General features: G+C 44.2%; 1 protein-coding gene and 1 pseudogene across 9 annotated transcripts in view; one reads left to right on the top strand and one right to left on the bottom strand.

Moving 5' to 3' along the window:
* The window catches only part of FLVCR2 (FLVCR heme transporter 2), an 81,391-nt gene that overhangs the window by 16,272 nt on the left and 44,551 nt on the right, over window positions 1-20,568 (top strand). The window lies entirely within an intron of this gene.
* On the bottom strand, window positions 11,294-11,804 carry LOC101026449 (annotated as a pseudogene). The gene has a single exon (XR_161347.5). The product of XR_161347.5 is annotated as a 40S ribosomal protein S24 pseudogene (transcript).

Here is a 20,568-nt window from a genome sequence, read left to right as displayed (position 1 = left end):
TTTGAGGACTAGATTCCAATTTTTGAAGCTTTTTTCTAATGTCAGGAGCTGACTGGCTGATAAAATGCATATTAAGAATAAGGCGGCCTTCTGGCCCCTCTGAGTCTAGGGCAGTAAAGCGTCTAAGGGTTGCTGCTAAGCGGGCCATGAATGGGGCTGGGTTTTTGTCTTTACCTTGGGTAGTTTCTTTCAGTTTGTCATAATTAACAGCTTTGTAAGCTGCGTTTTTAAGCCCTTCAACTAGGCAGGAAACCATGTAATCTCGCCTAGCTATACCTGGGGAATCTGCCTGATAGTTCCATTGGGGAACTGCTCTAATGCCCTCCTGGAAGTCTGGCTCATGAAGCCGGCGGTTATCAGTGTGAGACTGGGCTAGAGAAAAAACTCTTTCCCGTTCATCTGGGCAGAGGATAGCAGTGAGGATTACATTTAAGTCACTCCAGGTTAAATTGTAGGACAGAGTTAGATGTCGGAATTCCTGTATATATTTAGTGGGGTCTGATGAGAAAGAGCCTAAATGCTGGCTGATTTGTGAGAGGTCTGATAGAGAAAAAGGCACATGGACCCTGACTATGCCTTTAGCTCCAGCCACCTCTCTAAGAGGAAATAGTTGGGCAGGTGGGGGAGGGCTAGTCGCGAAACAAAACTGTAAGCTAGACCAGGTGTGAGGAGCAGAGGTGATAGAAAGATTATAGGGTGGGGGAGCGGAGGCTGAGGAAGAATTGGGACCTGGCTCGGCCTGGTGAGAAGCAGCCTGGGAAGAAGGGGACAGGTCAGATGAGTCCGTAGAAAAGAAGGATTCAAATAACTCAGAGCTTGGGGTGGAGACTGAAGGAACAGACAGGAGAGAAAGAAGAAAGATTTGGGACGAGTCACATTACGAGCAGAGATTAGGGAGGGACCAATGTGTAAAAGAATGCCTGGACATCAGGCACCTCAGACCATTTGCCCATTTTTTAGACAAAAATTATCCAGATCTTGTAGGATAGACAAATCGAAAGTGCCATTCTCTGGTCACTTGGAACTACTGTCGAGTTTGTATTGGGGCCAAGCGGTGTTGCAGAAGAAAATCAGGCGCTTAAGTTTTAGGTCAGATGTGAGTTGAAGAGGTTTTAAGTTCTTGAGTACACAGGCTAAGGGAGAAGAAGGAGGAATGGAGGGTGGAAGGTTGCCCATAGTGAAGGAGGCAAGCTTAAAGAGAAGGGTAGAAACACGGAGAAGGGGGTGGGAGCAGCCCTGGGCTGCAATGTGGGTGAGCAGCCAAAGCAGGAGTCCCCGCAATTGACTTACTACCAAGGGAATGTGGGTGAATGACCAAAGCAGGCGTCCCCGCGGAGATCAGACACCAATGAAGTGTGGGTGAATAATCAGGCAGGCGTCCCCGCGTCCCCGCAATGATTAAACACCAAGGGAAGGCTGTCTTCCCGAGTCCGTGACCGGCGCCGGAGTTTTGGGTCCACGGATAAAATGTGTCTCCTTGGTCTCTACTAGAGAGGAAAAAGAACTAGAATTGGAAGGACAGGGAGATTGAAGGGTAGCCAGAGAGGCTGGAGAAGAGAGTGAAAAGACCGCTTACCCGATTTGAAATTGGTGAGATGCTCCTTGGGCTGGTTGGTCTGAGGACCCGAGGTTGTAGGTGGATCTCTTCACGGAGTGAGGGTGAGGACAGGAAACTGGTCTCCTGAAGGAGTCCCTCTGACCTGGGTCTTTGGCACCAAATGTTTCACGCGTCCGTGTGAAGAGACCACCGAACAGGCTTTGTGTGAGCAACCAGGCTGTTTATTTCACCTGGGTGCAGGCGGGCTGAGTCCGAAAAAGGAGCCAGCAAAGGGTGGTGGATTATCATTAGTTCTTATAGGATAGGCGGTGGAGTTAGGAGCAGTGGTTTGCGGACAGAGGGTGGATCTCACAAAGTACATTCTCAAGGTTGGGAAGAATTACAAAGAACCTTCTTAAGGGTGGGGGAGATTACAAAGTACATGGATCAGTTAGGGTGGGGCAGAAACAAATTACAATAGCGGAATGTCATCAGTTAAGGCTATTTTCACTTTTGTGGATCTTCAGTTGCTTTAGGTGATCTGGATGTATACCTGCAGGTCACAGGGGATATGATGGCTTAGCTTGTCTGACAAATCCCAGTTCTTCTCATTGGACTATTTTCTCCTAATTTCATTTAGAAAATGTAACCTTTCATTTGGAAATTTTTCATTTCAAACAGAAACTTTACAAAACTTCTCTAAAGGCAAATTTCCCTCTGTTCATCCTTACTACCGGGAAGGTAGTCACCTCACTTTGACCCTGACCACACAGATCACCATAACCCTTATACTCTGGTAATTCTGACCTCTCTCTTCAAATGCTTCTTACATACTCCACAGGAGCACTACCTTCTGCTTGCATAAAATCCAACATTCTTCCTTTCAACAAGCATTTATCTAGCTTTTGCAAGACTGTGCTAGGGCTGCAAAGATAATCCTTGCCTTCGAAGAGATACTATACCAGGTTTTAAAAAATTGTACCAGGAGCCAAGATTCAAATTATATTAAAAAACAAACAAACACACAACAACTAAGCAGATCATAGCATAGAGGATTTATTTTCAGTTCTCCTTGGGGTTTTTAGCATTTTCTTTACCTAATTGCTATGGGAAAGGGTGAAGAAGGTAGAGGAAGCTAATATCTATTAAATACCTACTATTATGCAAGGTACTTTTTCATCCATTATTTAACTTAATCCTTTCAACAACTCTGTGAGGTAGGTGAAATTGTCCCCATTGTTGCAGGAGAGGGAACTGAGATCCAGATAAATCTTGCAACTTTATCCAGAGTCCTATAGCTACTGAATAGTAAAAAACAAATTTAAACCTAGTTCCACCTTCAAAGCCACTCGCAGTAGGTCAGTATTTCTTGTGGATCAAGCATATATGTTAAAAAAAAAAAAGAAAGAAAGAAAGAAAAGGCAGATTCTGAGGATTTAATTTTTCCCTGTGTCTTCAGGGTTATTGGTGATAGTTTCCAGCAGTTTTGTGTACAGCATGAGGGCTTAGCACTTGCCTACTTTTTTGAAGTTGCTGCTAGAGGGCTGATACTGCCTCTTCTAACCTAGCACAGCCATTGTATTGTCAAGAAAGTGAGGGTGGAGTCTCTAGCAGGAAGAAACCAGCGAATCCAGAGCTGGGGTGAGAGAGGGAAGATGAGCCTGGAGAATACAACTGAGGCCCTTCCCTTTTCTTAGTATGCTCTGACCAGTTGCCCCCAGTTAGTAACAGCCTGGAATTTTTAGCAACACTTGTAGCATTGTTTCACTGGAAAAGGAGCTGTGTGGGCTTTTAAGTGATATGCACACACTGTTATCGTGCAAGGGTCAAAAGAAAACCTTGTTTCCTTGGTGGTACTGGATGAGACAGATGTAGATCTAAAAAAGACATTCGAGGTCAGTCCTAACCCAGGTGAGAGTCCTATAGGATGGAGGTTGTGAGGGGACTTCGCCAGGACCTTTGGGTAGCTCATAGCACAGTGCAATCTAGAAATAGAATAGGAGAGAATCAGTTTACTTTTAGAAGTGAGTACAGCCAGTTTACAGAACCAGTCCTATAGAACCACAGCTGTCTGTCTAAAATAGCACTGTCCAATAGAAATATGACACAGACCACAAATGCAAGTCACATGTAACTACGTTTTCTAGTAGCCACATTAAAGATGTAAATTTGTTTTAAGTAAAAAGAAAAGGTGAAATTGGTTTCAGTAAATGCCTTAATTTGTTTTATGCTGCTGTCACAGAATACCACAGACTGGGTAATTTGTAATGACCAGAAATTTATTTAGCTTACAGTTTGAGAGGCTGGGCAGTCCAAGGCCAAGTGACCAGCATCTGGTGATGGCCTTCTTGCTGCGTCATAACATGGTGGATGGCATCTCATGTTTAAGAAAGTAAAACAGAGGGCCAAAATGACTTTTATGACAAACCCGCCCTCATTCTAATGACACTGATCCATTCATGAAGGTAGAGCCTTCGTGACCTCTTGAAGGTTTCATGTCTCAGTAGCGTTACATTGGGAGTTAGGTTTCCAACACATGAACTTTTGCTGTTGTTATTGTTTTTGTTTTGAGATAGAGTCTCATTCTATCCACCCAGGCTGGAGTTCACAGACAGGATCTTGGCTCACTGCAACCTCTGCTTCCTGGATTTAAGCAATTCTGCCTCAGCCTCCAGAGTAGCTGGGATTACAGGCACCTGTCACCATGCCCAGATAATTTTTGTATTTTTAGGAGAGATAGGGTTTCACCATGTTGGCCAGGATGGTCTTGAACTCCTGACCTCAACTGATCCCCCTGCCTCGGCCTCCCAAAGTGCTTGGATTACAGGCGTAAGCCACTGCACCTGGCCCCCCAACACATGAACTTTAAGGGACACATTCAAACCGTAGTATTCTCTCCTTGGCCCCCAGAATTTTATGTCGTTCTCATGGACAAAACACATTCATTCTATCTAAATAGCCCTGAAAGTCTGAATTTGTTCCAGAATCAACTCAACTGCCCAAATTCTAGAGTCTCACCTAAATCACATATGAGGGAGACTCAAGGCACAGTTCATAATGAGACAAATTCCTCTCCACCTCTGCACCTGTGAAATTAACAAGAGCCAGTCGGGACAACATTTTTTTAAAAAAAGAAGCTGTGCATGGTTGCACATGCCTGCAGTCTGAGCTACACGGGAGGCTGAGGTACAAGGATCGCTTGAGCCCAGGAGGTCAAGACTACGGTGAACCGTGTGAACATGCCACTGCACTCCAGCCTGGGTGACAGAGAGAGAGAGACCCTGTTTCAAAAACACCTCCCCAAAACTAACAAGTTATATGCTTCCAAAATACAATGGTGGGACAGGGATAGGATAAACATTCACACATACCAAAAAGGAGAAATAGGCAAGAAGAAAAGGGTAACTGGTCCCAAGTAAATCCAAAACTCAACAGGGAAAACAACATTACGCCTTAAAGCTAGAGAATAGTCTTCTTTGACTTTATGTCAAAGAAGGGCACACTGGGGAAGAGACTGGGCCCCCAAGGCCTCAGGCAGCCCTGCCCTAACAGCTTTGCTGGACTCAGTCCACCCAGCAGCTCTCACAGTTGGAGTCTCATGCCTGCAACTCTCTCAGTCCAGTGTTGCACACTGGTAGCTCTACAGTTCTGGAGTCTTGGTGATAGCCACATTTCCATGGCTCCACTAGGCATTACCCTTGTGGGGGCTCTCTGCAGTGGCTGTGCCCCTAAAACAAGTCTCTGCCTGAGCCCCCAAGCTGTTCATGACATTCTCTGAAATCTAGATGGAAGCCACCATGGCCCCATAGCTCTTGCATTATATGCGCCTGCAGATTAGCACCATGCGGATGCCGCCAAAGTTTATAGTTTATACTTTCTAGAGAAGTAGATCAAGCCACACCTGGGACCACGTGAGCCATGGCTGGGGTAGCCAAGGAATGCTGTGCCAGAATGCAGGGAGCAGAGTTCCGAGGCAGTTCTGGATGGTGAATGCTGAGGTCCCATGGTGACTATTTGGAAACCTTGCTGTCTTAGTCGATTTTGTGTTGCCATAATAATGCCTGAGACTGAGTAATTAAGAAAAGAGATTTATTCAGCTCATGGTTCTGCAAAATGAAAAGTTCAAGGGCATGGCCCTGGCTTCTGGCAAGAGCTTCTGTGCTGTGTCCTAACATGCAGAGAAGGTCAAGGGGAAGTGGATGCATGTGAAGAGTTATAACCTAGGGACATCCTAGCTTTATAACAACCCGCTCTCTTAGGAACTAATCCATTCCCTTGAGAACAATCCAGTTTCATGAGAGTGACAACTCACTACTGTGAGGTCAGTACCAAGCCATTCATGAGAGATCTGCCCACATGACCCAAACACTTCCTACCAGACACTACCTCCCAACACTGCTCTATTGAGCATCAAATTTCAACATGACTTTTCATGGGTATAGACTCTAATCATATCCAAACCATAGTATTCTGCTGTTAACCTCCAAAACTCATGTCCTTTCACATATAAAATACAGTCATTCAATCTCAATAGTCCCAAGAGTCTTAACTTGTTGATATGGTTTGGGTCTGTGTCCCCACCAAATCTCATGTGAATTGCAGTCCCCAATATTGGAGGTGGGGCCTGGTGGGAGGTGATTGGTTCATGGGAGTAAAGTTCTCCTGAATGGTTTAGCACTGTCTCCTTGGCGCTACTCTCGTGATAGTGAGTTCTTATGAGATATGGTTGTTTAAAGAGTGCAGGACCTCCTCCCTCTGTCTCTCTCTTGCTCCTACTCTGTCCAGGTGATGTGTGTGCTTCCCCTTTGCCTTCTGCCATGATTGTAAGTTTCCTGAGGCCTCCCAGAACCCGAGCAGATGCCAGCATCATGCTTCCTATACAGCCTGCAGAACTGGGAGCAAATTAAACCTCTTTTCTTTATCAATTAGCCAGTCTCCAGTATTTCTTCATAGCAATGTGAGAATGGACTAATATACTTGTTTCAGCATCAACTCAAAAGTCCAAAGTCCAAAATTACATCTGAAACTCAAGGCACATTCTTTCCAGGTATGAGCTTATAAACTCTAAAACAAGTTGTTTACTTCTAATATACAATGGTTGCACAGGCATTGGGTAAAATTACCATTCAAACATAGGGTCTTGCTCTTTCACCCAGGCTGGACTGCTGTGGTGAGTTCTTGGCTCACTGCAATTTCTGCCACCTGGGCACAAGTGATCCTCATACCTCAGCCTCCCAAGTAGCTGGGACCACAGGCCATGCCACCACACCCAACTAATTTTTGTCTTTTTTTGTAGAGATAGAGTTTCGCCGTGTTGCCCACAGTGGTCTCAAACTCCTGCACTCAAGTGATCCTACCACCTTGGCCTCTCAGAGTGCCTGGATTATAGGCATGAGCCACACCAAGCCCTGGCCAGCAGACTTTAAATCTTAAAACTCCAGAATAATCTCCTTTGGATTGATGTTTTGCATCCTGGGCACACTGGTGCCAGGAGTGGGTTCCCAATGCCTCAGGCATCCCTTTCCCCATGGCTTTGCTGGACATAGCCCAGATGACTGTGCTCACAGGTTGGAATCAAATGCCTGAAGCTTAGCCAGGCTGAGGTCACATGCCACCAGTGATTCTAGCATTCTGGGGTCCTTGCAGTGGCCCTGCCCTTGTAGCTCCACTAGGCATTGTCCTAGTGAAGACTCTTTGCAGAAGACTCCTGTGCTCTGGCCTCACATTTCTGCTTGGCGTTGCCTTAGTAGAGGCTGTCTGTGGTGGCTCTCCCCCATGGCAGGTTTCTATCTAGGCTCCCAGGCTTTCTTTTTTCCTTTTTTTTTTTTTTTTTTTTTTTTTTTTTGACAAAGGGTTTCACTCTGTCACCCAGGCTGGAGTGCAGTGGTGTGATCACAGCTCACTGCAGCTTTGACCTCTGAGGCTCAATCGATCTTCCAGCCTCAGCCTCCCAAATAGCTAGGAGTATAGGCATGCACCACTGCACCTGGTTAATTTTGTTTGTTTGTTTGTTTTGTTTTGTTTTGTTGAGATGAGGTCTTGCCATTTTGCCCAGGCTGCTTTTGAACTCCTGAACTCAAGTGATCCACCCACGTCAGCCTCCACATGAGTCACTGTGCTGGGCCTGCTCCCAGGCTTTTGATATATCATCTGAAATCTAGGTGGAAGCTGCCATGCCCACCGCTCTTGAATTCCACATGCATGCACAATAGTACCATGTGGACATGGATGCCACCAAGACCCACAGCTGGCACTCTGCAGAGCAGTGGTCCAAGCTGTACCTGGGGCTATTGGGCCATGGCTGCCCTGGCCAGAGCAGCTAGGTGAAGGATCTTGAGGTGGCTCAGGGCAGTGGTATCCCACCATTCTGTCCTCCTAGGCCTCTGGTTCTGTGATAGGAGGAATGGCCTTAGACCTTTGAAATACTTTCAGGGCCTTTTTTCCATTGTTCTGTTAGTACCTGGTTCCCTTCTATCAGAATTAATTTCTTTAGCAAAAGGTCTCTTGGCTGCACCCTTAGATTCCTCTTCTGAAAATGTTCTTTCATTCTCTACCACATGGCCAGGCTGCAAATTTTCTAAATTTTAATGCTCTGCTTCTTACACATTTCACCCTTAGATCACTCCTTTGCTGTGTGTAAGCTGTCAAAGTAACCACATTGTGTCTTGAGCATTTTGCTGCTTAGAAATGTCTTCTGCCTAGGCCAGGCACAGTGGCTCATGCCTGTAATCCCAGAATTTTGGGAGGCCAAGATGGGCAGATCACCTGAGGTCAAGAGTTCAAGACTAGCCTGGCCAACATGGTGAAACTCCATCTTTAAAAAGGAAAAAAAAAAAAAAAAAGAAATTTCTTCTGCCAGATGCCCTGGGTTATCACTTGTAAGTTTGGTCTTCCATAAAGCCCTAAGGCATGGACGTGATGCAGCCAAGTTCTTTGCTATGGCGTAACATGGGTGACCTTTGTTCTACTTTCCAAATACACACTACTTTCCTTCATCAGAATGGCCTTTACAGTGCATGTTTCTATCAGCATTTTGGTCATAACCATCTAACCAATCTCTGAGAAGTTCCAAACGTTCCCTCATCTTTTTGTCTTTTTCTGAGCCCTCATCAAAATTACTCTTAATGCCCTGTTCACAGCAATTTAGGTGTTTTCTAGCCTATTTCTTCAAACTCTTCCCACTTCTGCCCATTACCCAGTTCCAAAGCTGCTTCTACATTTTTATGTATCTTTACGGATTACTCCACTCCTTGGTACAAATTGTCTATCTTAGATCATTTTGTGTTGTTATAACAGAATACCTGAGACTGGGAGACTGGGTCATTTATAAAGAAAAGGTTTATTTACCTCACTGTTCTGTAGGCTGGGACATTCAAGGGCATGCCTGCAGCCTGCAGGGGGTTGTAGCTTTCATGCTACATTGTAACATGACTGAGAAGGTCAAAGGGCAAGTGGACACATGCAAAGAGGCAAAACCCAAAGGATCTCTTGGCTTTAAAACAATCCACTATCATGGGAACTCATCTATTTCTGCAGGAACTAATCTCGTCTTGCGAGAGCGAGAACCTGCTTCCATGAGATCAGCTCATGGGGGATCCTCCCCCATGATCCAAATACCTCCCACTAAGCCTCACCTCCCAACACGACCCCCCTGGGGATCAAATTTCAACATAAGTTTAAGTGGGGACAAACTCAGATCATGTCCAAACCATAGCACTTGTCCTCAAGGCCCTAGCCTGCTTAGACAGTCTCTGAAATGTCTTCAGGGTTTTTCTCCCATTGTCTTGATGTATAGGCCTGGTTGCCTTCTGTCTGTACTAATGTTTTTAGCAAATGATTGCTTGGTGTTTTTCTCCTACGGACACCTTTTCAGTCTACATGGCTAGCCTTCAGATTTCCCAAATCTTTCTGCTCTGCTTTCTTTTTCGTTACAAATTCCATCTTTTAGTCATTTCTCTCCTCTCACGTTTTACTACATGTGCTTTAAAGTTGCAATACAGCTCCTTCAATGTTTTGCTTAGAAATTTCTTTTACCAGATATCCTACTTCATCACTCTTAAGTTCTGTCTTCCACAAATTCCTAAGACACTGACGCAATCCTGCCAAGTTCTTTGCGGTAGATAACAAGAATGGCTTTTACTCCAGTTTCCAATACCTTGTTCCTCATTTCCATCTGACACCTCATCAGAATGGTCTTTGCTGTCTGTAACTGTCTATATTTCTACCAATATTCTGATTAGGACCACTTCTGTAATCCCTGAGAAGCTTTAGGCTCTTCTTAAAGTTCTTTCTTCATCTGAGCCCTTGCCAGAATTGCCCTTAATACTCCATTCATGGCAGACTTTTCTCTCCTGATCCTCCAAATTCTTCCACCTTCTACCCCTTTCCAGTTCAAAAACCACTTCCACATTTTCAGGTATTTGTTATGGCATCAGACGACTTCATGGTGTCAATTTTCTGTCTTAGTCAGTTTTATGCTATTATCATAGAATATCACAGACTGGGTAATACGCATTGAACAGAAATTAATTTGGCTTATGGTTCTGGAGGCTGGGAACCCCACGATTGAGGGGCTGCATCTGGTGAGGGCCCTCTTGCTGCATCATAACACGGCAGGAGCCATCACATGGGTGTCAGAGAGAATGAGAGAGGACAAACTGACTTTTGTAACAAACCCAGTCTCACGATAATGAGTTCACTCCTGTAATAATCAATTATCACCTTTCTTTTTCTTTTTTTCTTTTTTTTTTTTTAAGAGACAAGGTCTCACTCTGTCACCAGCTTGGAGTACAGTAGCATGATCACAGCTCACCTCAGCCCCAACCTCCTGGGCTCAAGTGATCCCCTTGCTTAGGCTCCAGAGTAGCTGGAACTATAGGCACACACCACCACACCTGGCTAATTTTTTACTTTTGATAGAGATGGGGTCTTGCTATGTTGTCCAGGCTGGTCTTGAACTTCTGGGCTCAAGCGATCCTCCCACCTGCGCCTCCCAAAGTGCTGGGTTTACAAGCATGAGCCACCATACCCAGCCACATTATCACCTCTTAAAGACCCTAGCTCTCAACACTGTTACACTGGGGATTAAGTCTTTAACACATGGATTCTGGGGGACACATTCAAACTGTAGTTATATGTAGGATTATACTTTATTTAGCCCAATGTACCCAAAATATCATTTCAACAAGTTATCAATATAATAAAGTTAGTAATGTGCTATTTTACATTCATTACTAAGTCTTTGGAAACTGATGTATATTTTATACTTATAGATGGCCACGTTTCCCAGTAAGCAATGGCACCTAGGTTAACTAGTTGGATAAACATAACCAGCTGGATAGTCCAGGTCTAGAACAATGATAGTATTTCAGCAGTGGAAATCAGATCCTAGCAGATAAAGAAGAGCTCTAGAAAGTGACTCCAGCCTTGAGGAGGTTGTGTTTGCTGGACTGGCTGATCATATGGTATCACCCAGAGAGGCTGAGAATTTCTGAAGCTGACTTGGGAGTCACAGTCATAAAGTCTGTGGTCAGCCTAGTCTTGTTCCAAAGTCATGGCCACTTGGGTATGTTGCAGTCCAGTGTTGTCATTTTGGATCTCATAATGTCAGAGGTCTTTCAAGGTCTGAGGGAAGTTTGCAGAGGTGAAGGGAAACCCTTTTGTTCATTTCTATTGATTGTTATAGCTATTGACAGCACCAGAGTGCTTGCTCACATGACTGTCTACTTTTTGTTTGTTTTTGTTTTTTTCACATGAAAGTTTTTAGTTTATTAATCTTCTCATGAAAAATCCACAATGGCCACAGATAACACCATTGCAGCACCTTTACTCCTTCAGCTTTTTGCCAGCACCAACATTGGCCTTTGCAGTCCCCCTGACTTTCCTCATTCTGTTCTTGCATTCCTCTCGCTGCTTTCTTGAGGTCTTTTTCTTCTCATACAGGCCATGTCTTGCAAATCTATGTTTGGGTTCATTTTTCTTTGCATAATCTGGGGAATCATAAATCATGCCAAAGCCAGTTGTCTTGCCACCATCAAAATGAGTTTTGAATCCAAATACAAAGATGACATCCAGTGTGGTCTTGTACATTTTGGCTAGTTTTTCCCGAATTTCTATCTTAGGCAACTGTTGCCTTCCGGAGATGAAGGATATCAATGACCATTTGTTTCCTCTGAAGTTGTCAGCTGGTCATGAACTTTCTAGTGCCAATAGTTATGTACCGTTCATGATGGTGGTCTATCCTCAGACAGCCAGGGAGGAAAAGCATGACTGTCTACTTTCTAGCCTCCTATTGTGCATTGGAGGAGAGTAGACAAGGGCTGGGAGCAGAGAACAAGGCTAGCAGTAACTGAAGGTAGACGGAGTAGCTCTGGGACCACCCTCTGAAATGGTTATGGGGGCCATCCAGGCCATATAAATGCTGAAGCAGGGCTAGTAAAAGTGACATTGGAGTGTGGTGGGGTCCCAGTGGATCCTACCTAAAGGCAGCAGTTGCTTCAGCTCCCACCAGTCATTGATATATACAAAGCGTGACTCGGTGGTGTCAGATCTTCATTTTTTTTTTTTTTTCTTTGAAGAGAAATCAGAAATCCAGATTTTTATGTGAAACCTGTATTTTGTAATCATGATAAACTATAAATAATATTTACCATTTTAACCATTCATAAGTGTACAGTTCAGTGACATTAAATGCATTTGCAATGTTGTGTAACCATTACCACTATTTATACCCAAAACTTTTTCGTCATCGTCAATAAAACCTCTGTACTCATTAAGCAATAACTCCTCCTTTGCCTCCCCCACCCCCTACATCCCCTGGTTACCTCTATTCTACTTTCTGCTCCTATACATTTGCCTATTCTAGGATCCTCGTAAAAGTGGAATCATACTTGTCCTTCTGTATCTGGCTTATGAAATCTGTTTTTTAAGTACTGGTAACTAATGCATTTCATTTTTAAAAAATGTATTTAATGTCTTAAAACTGCATCAGATTAAATTGCCAGTTTGAAGGTCAGGCATGGTGGCATATATCTGTAATCCCAGCACTTTGGGAGGCTGAGGCAGGAGGACTGCTTGAGCCCAGGAGTTTGAGACCAACCTGGGCAACATAGTGAGACCCCGTCTCCACAGAAAATATGAAATTAGCTGGGCTTGGTGGAGCTCACCTGCAGTCCTAGCTACTCAGGAGGCTGAGGTGGGAGGATTGCTTGAGCTCAGGAGATTGAGGCTGCAGTGGGCTGCGATTATGCCACTGCACTCCAATCTGAACTACAGTGCAAGACCCATCTCAAAAAAAAAAAAAGAAAAGAAGAAGTAGCCAGTTTGAGACTTCTGGGAAAGGTTGCATGGAACTGAATTTCAGTTCTGCTTTCTCCTTCCTCGAAAAACTCTCACCAAACATGTGGGCAGGTGGAAACAATGTCAGAGGCTAGTGTCTCAGCTTGGGGGATTAGCCCAGAACTTCCAAAAGTGGTTGGTGATTTGCCTTTTCCATGGGGCTAAATGAAAATACAGAGGTCTGGGGCCCCACACAGACTTTCTTAACCAAACTATCTAGGAGAGGGGCCCAGCATCGGTATTCTATTTTTTTTTTTTTTTTTTTTTTTGAGATAGAGTCTCACTCTGCCGCCAAGGCTGGAGTGCAGTGAGGCAATCTCGGCTCACTGCAACCTCCACTTCCCAAGTTCAAGTGATTCTCATGCCTCAACTTCCTGAGTCACTGGGATTACAGGTGCCCACCACCACATCTGGCTAATTTTTGTAGTTTTAGTAGAGATAGGGTTTCACTGTGTTGGCCAGGCTGGTCTCGAACTCGTGACCTCAGGTGATCTTCCCGTCTCAGCATCCCAAAGTGCTGGGATTGCACGCGTGAGCCACCACACCCAGCCAGCATTATATATCTTCAACTGGCCTCCCAAATGAGGCTCATGATCAGACACTTTTTGAAACCACCAGGAGGAAAGAGCAGCATGCATGGGAAGAGACTGCCTGCTTGGAGCCATATTCTTCTCAGGGCTGATTTTTTTTTTCTTTTTCTTTTTTTGTAGAGATGAGGTCTTGCTTTGTTGCCTAGGCTGGTCTTGAACTCCTGGCCTCAAGTGACTCTCCCACCTTGGCTTCCCACAGTGCTGGGATTACAGGTGTAAGCCACTGCACCCAGCTGGTCAGGATTGATTTATGATATGTTTGCTGTATGTTGGGTTCAGTGGGAAGTAGTGGGAGCTTGGGCCACTCACCCTTCAAATTGAGGGCAGAGGCTGGGCTGGGGCTCATGATTTTGATTCACCTAAGGTACTGAAAAAGTTCCTGAAGACCTTAGGGTTGGGGAGTTGAGGAGCCCTAATGGGATATGAGCTGAAACCATGCATGTGCTCCACATCCTTTGGGTTCTTTGACATTCAATCCAGTGCACTGGAAGAAGCTCAGATTGGCCTGGCCTGGCTTCTGCCTTGGCTTTTTATTTATTTTTTTCTCTATAACCTAATCTTGAAAATGATTTTTCTTTAGAAAAGTGATTTTTCTTTAGAGACAGAGTCTTGCTCTGTTGCTCAGGCTGGAATGCAGTGGCACAATCTCAGCTCACTGCAGCCTCGAACTCCTGGGCTTAAGTGATCCTTGCCTCAGCATACAGAGTAGCTGGAACTACAGGTGTGTGCCACCATGCCTGGATAGTTATTTTATTTTTTGTAGAATCTGGGTCTCACTATTTTGCACAGGCTAGTCTTGAACTCCTGGCCTCTAGCAATCCTCCTGCCTCTGCCTCCCACAGGGCTGGGATTATAGGCATGAGCTATCACTCAGGGCATGCCTTGGCTTTGTTGCCTTGCCAGGCATTGTTACAGTTGCTTGTTAATTTCACGGACTTAAGTCTAAGTCTTCGGTTTCCAATTTCCAGACCTTCGCTCCCTGCCTTTTCCTATTTAACCTGTCTCTTGTTACCTCCCAGCCTTGGCTCTGCTCTGACCACTCTGGCTCCATACTGTCTCCTTGGGATATACTCTTTGGGTCTAAGACTTAGGCAGTGGAGAGGAATGTCAGCAAGATGGTGGACTAGAAAGCTCCAGGCCCTCATTTTCCCACAGAAATGTTAACTAGGAAGTGGCTAAAATAACTTCTTTTGAGAAGCTATGGAAGTCAAAGATCTACAGCAACCAAGCCCACCCAACCAAGAAAAAGACACATTCAAAGCCATAGGAAATTTCATGACTTTTAAACTCACCTTTGCCCCATTTCCTCCCCCATGCTGTGCATCCAGTCCCCAGTTCTCCTCTGCAAAATGAATACATGGAATTTGCAACATTTTAACCTGCTTTAACTCAACTTCATTTTTATACACTGACAATGTACAACACCCCTCCCAAAAAATTAAGAAACAATTCAATTTACAATAGCATTAAAAAATAAAATACTTAGGAATAAACCAAGGATATAAAAGTCAAGTGTATTGGAAACTACAAAATGTTGCTGAAAGAAATTAAATAAGATATAAATAAATGGAAAGACTGCCTGTGTTTATGGATTGGAAGACTTCATGTTAAGATGTCAAAGCTACCTAAAGCGATATATAGATTTAATGTAATCCCTGTCAAAATCCCAGTAATGGTTTTCATAGAAATAGAAAAATCCTTACCCTAAAATTCATATGGAATTTCAGGGAACCCTGAATAGCCACAGTAAACTCAAAAAAGAAGAACAGCATCGGAGATCTCACACTTTCTGATTTCAGAACTTACTACAAAGCTACAGTAATGAAGACAATGTTGTATTTGGCATAAAGACAGGTATATAGACCAATGAAATAGAGAGTCCAGATATCAATCCTTGGGTATATGGTCAAATGATTTTCAACAAGGGTGTCAAGACCATTCAATGAGGAGAAGACAGCCTTTTCAATAAGGGGTGCTGGGAAAACTGGATAACCATATGAAATTAGACCCTTGCGTTGTCAGAGACGTTTGAACAAGAGCGACTCTATCTTGAATAGGGGCTGGGTAAAATGAGGCTGACACCTGCTGGGCTGCATTCCCAGGAGGTTAGGCATTCTAAGTTACAGGATGAGATAGGAGGTTGGCACAAGGTACGGGTCACAAAGACCTTGCTGATAAAAGGATGCAGTAAGGAGGCCAGCCAAAACCACGAAAGCGAAAACGGTGATGAAACTGACCTCTGGTCATCCTCACTGCTCATTATACGCTAATTATAATGCATTAGCCTGTTAAAAGACACTCCCACCAGCACCATGACAGTTTACAAATGCCGTAGCAAATCAGGAAGTTACCCTATGTGGCCTAAAAAGGAAAGAAACCCTTAGTTCCTGGACTTGCCCGCCCCTTTCCCAGAAAATTCATGAATAATCCACATCTTGTTTAGCATATAATCAAGAAGTAACAATAAATATAAGCAGCTGAGCAGTCCATGCCACTGCTCTGCCTATGGAGTAGCCATTCTTTATTCCTTTACTTTCTTAATAAACTTGCTTTCACTTTATGGACTTCCCCCAAATTCTTTCTTGTGTAAGATCCAAGAAACCTCTATTGAGATCTGTATTGGAACCCCTTTCCAGTAATATCATTATACTATATACAAAAATTAACTCAAAAGTGGATCAAAGACTTAAACATAAAAGCTAAAACCATAAGACTCTTAGATGGAAACAGGGGAAATGCTTTACAATGTTAGTTCTGGCAAAGATTACTTGGATCTGATACCAAAAGCAGAGGTACTAAAAGAAAAGAAAACATTAAACTACATCAATGTCAAATGTTGATGCATCAAAAGATGCTATTAACAGACTAAAAAAGTCACCCATATTTGGGAGAAAATATTTGCAAATCATATATCTGATAAGGAATTAATTTCTAGAATGTATAAAGAACTCTTACAACTCAATCGCAAAAAAAACAAACAATCCAATTTAAAAATGAGCTAACAAATGTACAAATGGTCATAGCACCTAAAAAGATGCTCGACAGGGAAATACAAATCAAAACCACTGTCAGATACCACTTCACACCTATTTAGGATGGCTTTTATTTAAAAACAAAAGTGTTGGTAAGGATGTGAAGACATTGGAACTCTTTTGCATTGCTGGTGGGAATGTAAAATGGTGCAGCTGCTATGAAAACAACATGGAAGCACCTCAAAAAAAATTAAAAATAAAGTTACCATGTGATCCAGCAATTCCACTTCTAGGTAAAAAAATTGAAAGCAGGAACTTGAACAGATATTTGTATACTCATGTTTATAGCAGCATTATTCACAATAGGTAAAACATGGAACCAACCCAAGTGTCTGTGCTTCCAGATGAATAAATAAAACGTGGTGTATGTGTGTTTGTATGTATATCTAGGTACAACGAAATATATACATATATGTTGTTATATGCAGTGAAATGTATAAAAACTTCTGGCCAACCAGCTGTGAATTGGGGGTTCCCATGACTCCTCTTCAGGTTTGATTTGCTATAACAGCTCACAGAACTCAGGAAAACACTTTACTCGCATTTCCTAGTTTATTATACACTTTACTCACATTTCCTCGTTTATCATAAAGGATACAACTCAGGAACAGCCAAATGGAAGAGACGCACAGGGCAGGAAATGGGGATGGGGGTTGTGGAGCTTCTAAGCCCTATCCTTCCACCCTCTCAGCACCTGGATGTGCTCACCAACCAGAAGCTCTCTGAAACTCTACTGTTCAAGAGATGTTATCCAGCACAGTCTCTAGCCCCCTCCCCTCCCCTCCCCTCCCTTCCCTGGAGTGGGCAGGGAGATGGGATTGTACATTTCCAAGTTCTAATCCATGATCTTTCTGGTGACCAGCCCCCTCCTGAGGCTACCTAGGAGCCTACCTATGTTGCCTCATTAGCATAAACTCCCTGGAGTGGGTAAAGGGATGGAGCTGTACATTTCCAAGTTCTAATCTCTGGTCTTTCTGGTGAGCAGCCCCCTCCTGAGGCTATCTAGGAGCGCTAACTACGTCACCTCATTAGCATAAACATTGGTGTCTTGGAAAGGGACCCCTTAGGAAATGATGAGATATTCCTACAAAATTCCAAGAATTTTTGTAGCTCTATACCAAGAACAGAGGACAAAGACCAGATAATATTTTTATTACACCACAGTTACCTGGAGTAGTCAAATTAATAGAAACAGAAAGTAGAATGGTGATTGTCAGAAGCTGAGGGAAGGAGAGAATGGGGAGTTACTGTTTAACGGGTACAGAGTTTCAGATTGGGAAGATGAAAAAAGTTCTGGAAATGGATGGAGGTGATGGTTGCACAATAATATGAACGTACTTAGCGCTGCTGAACTATACAGTTAAAAATTGCTTAAAAATCAACAATTGTGTATATTTGACCACCACCAAGTGAACAAAAGATACTCTGCTTTTGAGGTGTTCCCTTCTAGCTGGAATCCCTGCTCCCCTGCTGCCATTATCCACACCAGCCTTTATGCTCTGAAGAATGCATTCCCAAGCCTGTGTACTTGCTGGGTCTGTTCCACCAATGGCCTTTGTTTTCTGATGGTTTGTCTATTTCTCCTTCTTCCTTATCCTTCCTCTTGTCCACCTCCCCTCCATTTCCACATCTTCTTCCTACTAAGTGGGAAACTTCCCAGAGGGCCAGGTATGGGCTGATGATAGGGACAGGAGGCAGAGAAATTCCAGGCAGAAAAGGGTGGGGTCCCTGGCGAGGGCCCCACCCTCAAGCCTGAAATCGCAGCCCAAAGTGAGACTTTACATCCTGGTTTTCCTGCTGGAATGTTGCCTTTTCCAAAACCACCCCTGGCCAACCCCCATCCTGTACCCTTAAAACCCTCAGGCTCCACTGACAGAGAGTAGAGAAGGAGAGAAGAAGTAGTCAGACATCAGAGAGAAGCAGCTTTACTTTAGAGGGATGGCTGGACAGCAGGACTTCAGAGAAGAGTCCAGCCAGGGACAGCCAGACCTAAGGGGAAGAATACCTTCCCACTCCATCTGCTTTCCAGCTCCCCTTCCCACTGAGAGCCACTTCTATCGGCAATAAAATCCTCTGCATTTACTATCCTTCAATTCATGTGTGCCATCTGATTTTTTCCTGGATGCCAGGCAAGAGCTCAGGATACACAAAGCTGTCACACTGGCTCTCTGCCCTCATGAAAAGGCAGAGGGTCCACTGAGCTGTTAAACACTTAAGCTAAAGGAGCGCAGTGTAACAAACATGCTCTGGAGCTTCGGGGGTCACAGGTACTCCCCCTAGATGCTGCCACAGGACCCACATGGAGTTTTTCTCCTGCTGGTGCCCAAAAGCGACCACTCCAGCTCCTGTAACCGTTTGCCTGGGTGCTCCCGCTCCCTCTAGGGGTTGAGAGCTGAGGGCTAAGTGAGGCACCCCGTCATGAAGCCCACAAAGGGGTCAAGGAAAATTTCCTGTTTCATGACACATCTGTCCTGTGTCTCAGAGCAAGGTCCTGGGCATAACAGCTGCTTGCAGATGGATGGGCAAATGAACAGGTTTTCACTTCCTGAAAGAAATTAAGATGACCAATCAGTTAACTGAGAGTTCAGGTGGTTGGAGAAGATTCTCATGCCTGGGTTGTCTTCTTGATGTAACTTGTTCTTATTCCTTATGTGGAAAAAGCTACTGAATCCTTACTGTGTGCCTTGGACTGTGCCAGGCCGAGGGTATTAAGAATACTGTGGCTAGATCTGCTGTGTACCCTTTGACAAGTCTCATAACTTTCATAGGTTTGGGCTTCTTTGGTAAAATAGTATTCATACTTGCTACTGCAGAAGCTACAGGAAAGGATTAAATGAGACAATATGTGGATAGCATTTAGGTAATAGTTTCTCAGATAAGAAGTGCTAAGTGAGATCAGCTGTGATGGCACATGCCTGTAATCTCAGCACTGTGGGAGGCCAAGAGGGAGGATTGCTTAAGTCTAGGAGTTCAAGACCAGCCTGGGCAACATAGTAAGATCCCTGTCTCTACTTAAAAAAAAAAAAAAAACTAAATAAAGAACAGATGTTCTCAGTACCATCATCAGTAAAGGTAATCACCTCTGTCTTCTGTTGGCTCTGGATCTAGAAAGAGAGGCCAATACTGAAGCCTCTCCTAATATTACTGGACATTGCCCCAGTGTGGGTGCACTGTGGACAAGCAGGGCAGCTTCCTTAAGGTGAAGGTTGAGCTGATTCTTAATGAGTGAAGTGACCAGGAGTTGGTACACAGGGGAGGCTGGGCCATTCCAGGAAGTATCCCAGTAGTATCCTGATGGGGACTTGTCCCTTTTGAGAGCTACTTAAACTAAAAGCAATATGGGTGCAGGAAATTGGTGTAATATTCCCTGAGTGCGGTGATGAAGACTGTGGAGACTCTGGGGTGACGGAGATACTCACTGGGTCAACCCCTATGCCTGTGCACGAGACTTTAGTCTCACAAACCTAAGACTGAAGGAAGCGGGCGGGGATGAGGTGGGCGGGGGGTGCCCAGGCTTATCAGGTGTTCACAGCTATTTTCCATCTCCTGGTTCTTGATCTTTTTCCAACAATGCTGTTAACAGGATGTCCTTTCCTTCACTTGAACTACCCCCAAGCCTCAACATCAAACAGCCCTGTGTGGATTGCAGGATGTAGGTTGGAGTGCTATCAAGGATGATTAAAACAACAACAACCACCACCATAGGGTTAAGGTGATATCTGGTGTTTCCTCTTCTTTCTTTCTTGACCTCCTGACTTCTACCTAGCACCATTCCCAAGTTAACCCAGTGGAATATCTCCCCTCCCTGGATTCTACAGAGCTAAGGGCCTTTTTCTTTAGTGAATCATTCATAGATGGGAGGGCACTCTGTAAGCTCTGGTGGCCCAGCCAGACACTTCTACTTTCTGACTTGATTACAGGCATCTTTCCTTTTTCATGCTGTGCAAAAACTTGAGCTCAGCCTCTCATCCCAACACAATTCAAGACGCAGCCTTGACCCAGCATGAGGGCAGATAACAGCAGCACCATCTGTGTTTGTAGAAGCGTGAGATAGGAGGTGAGGATAGATCTT

Source organism: Papio anubis, chromosome 7, assembly GCF_008728515.1.
Source record: "Papio anubis isolate 15944 chromosome 7, Panubis1.0, whole genome shotgun sequence".
Lineage (NCBI taxonomy): Eukaryota > Metazoa > Chordata > Mammalia > Primates > Cercopithecidae > Papio > Papio anubis.
Note: the sequence above shows the minus strand (reverse complement) of the source record. Positions and strands in the feature narration are given on the sequence as shown.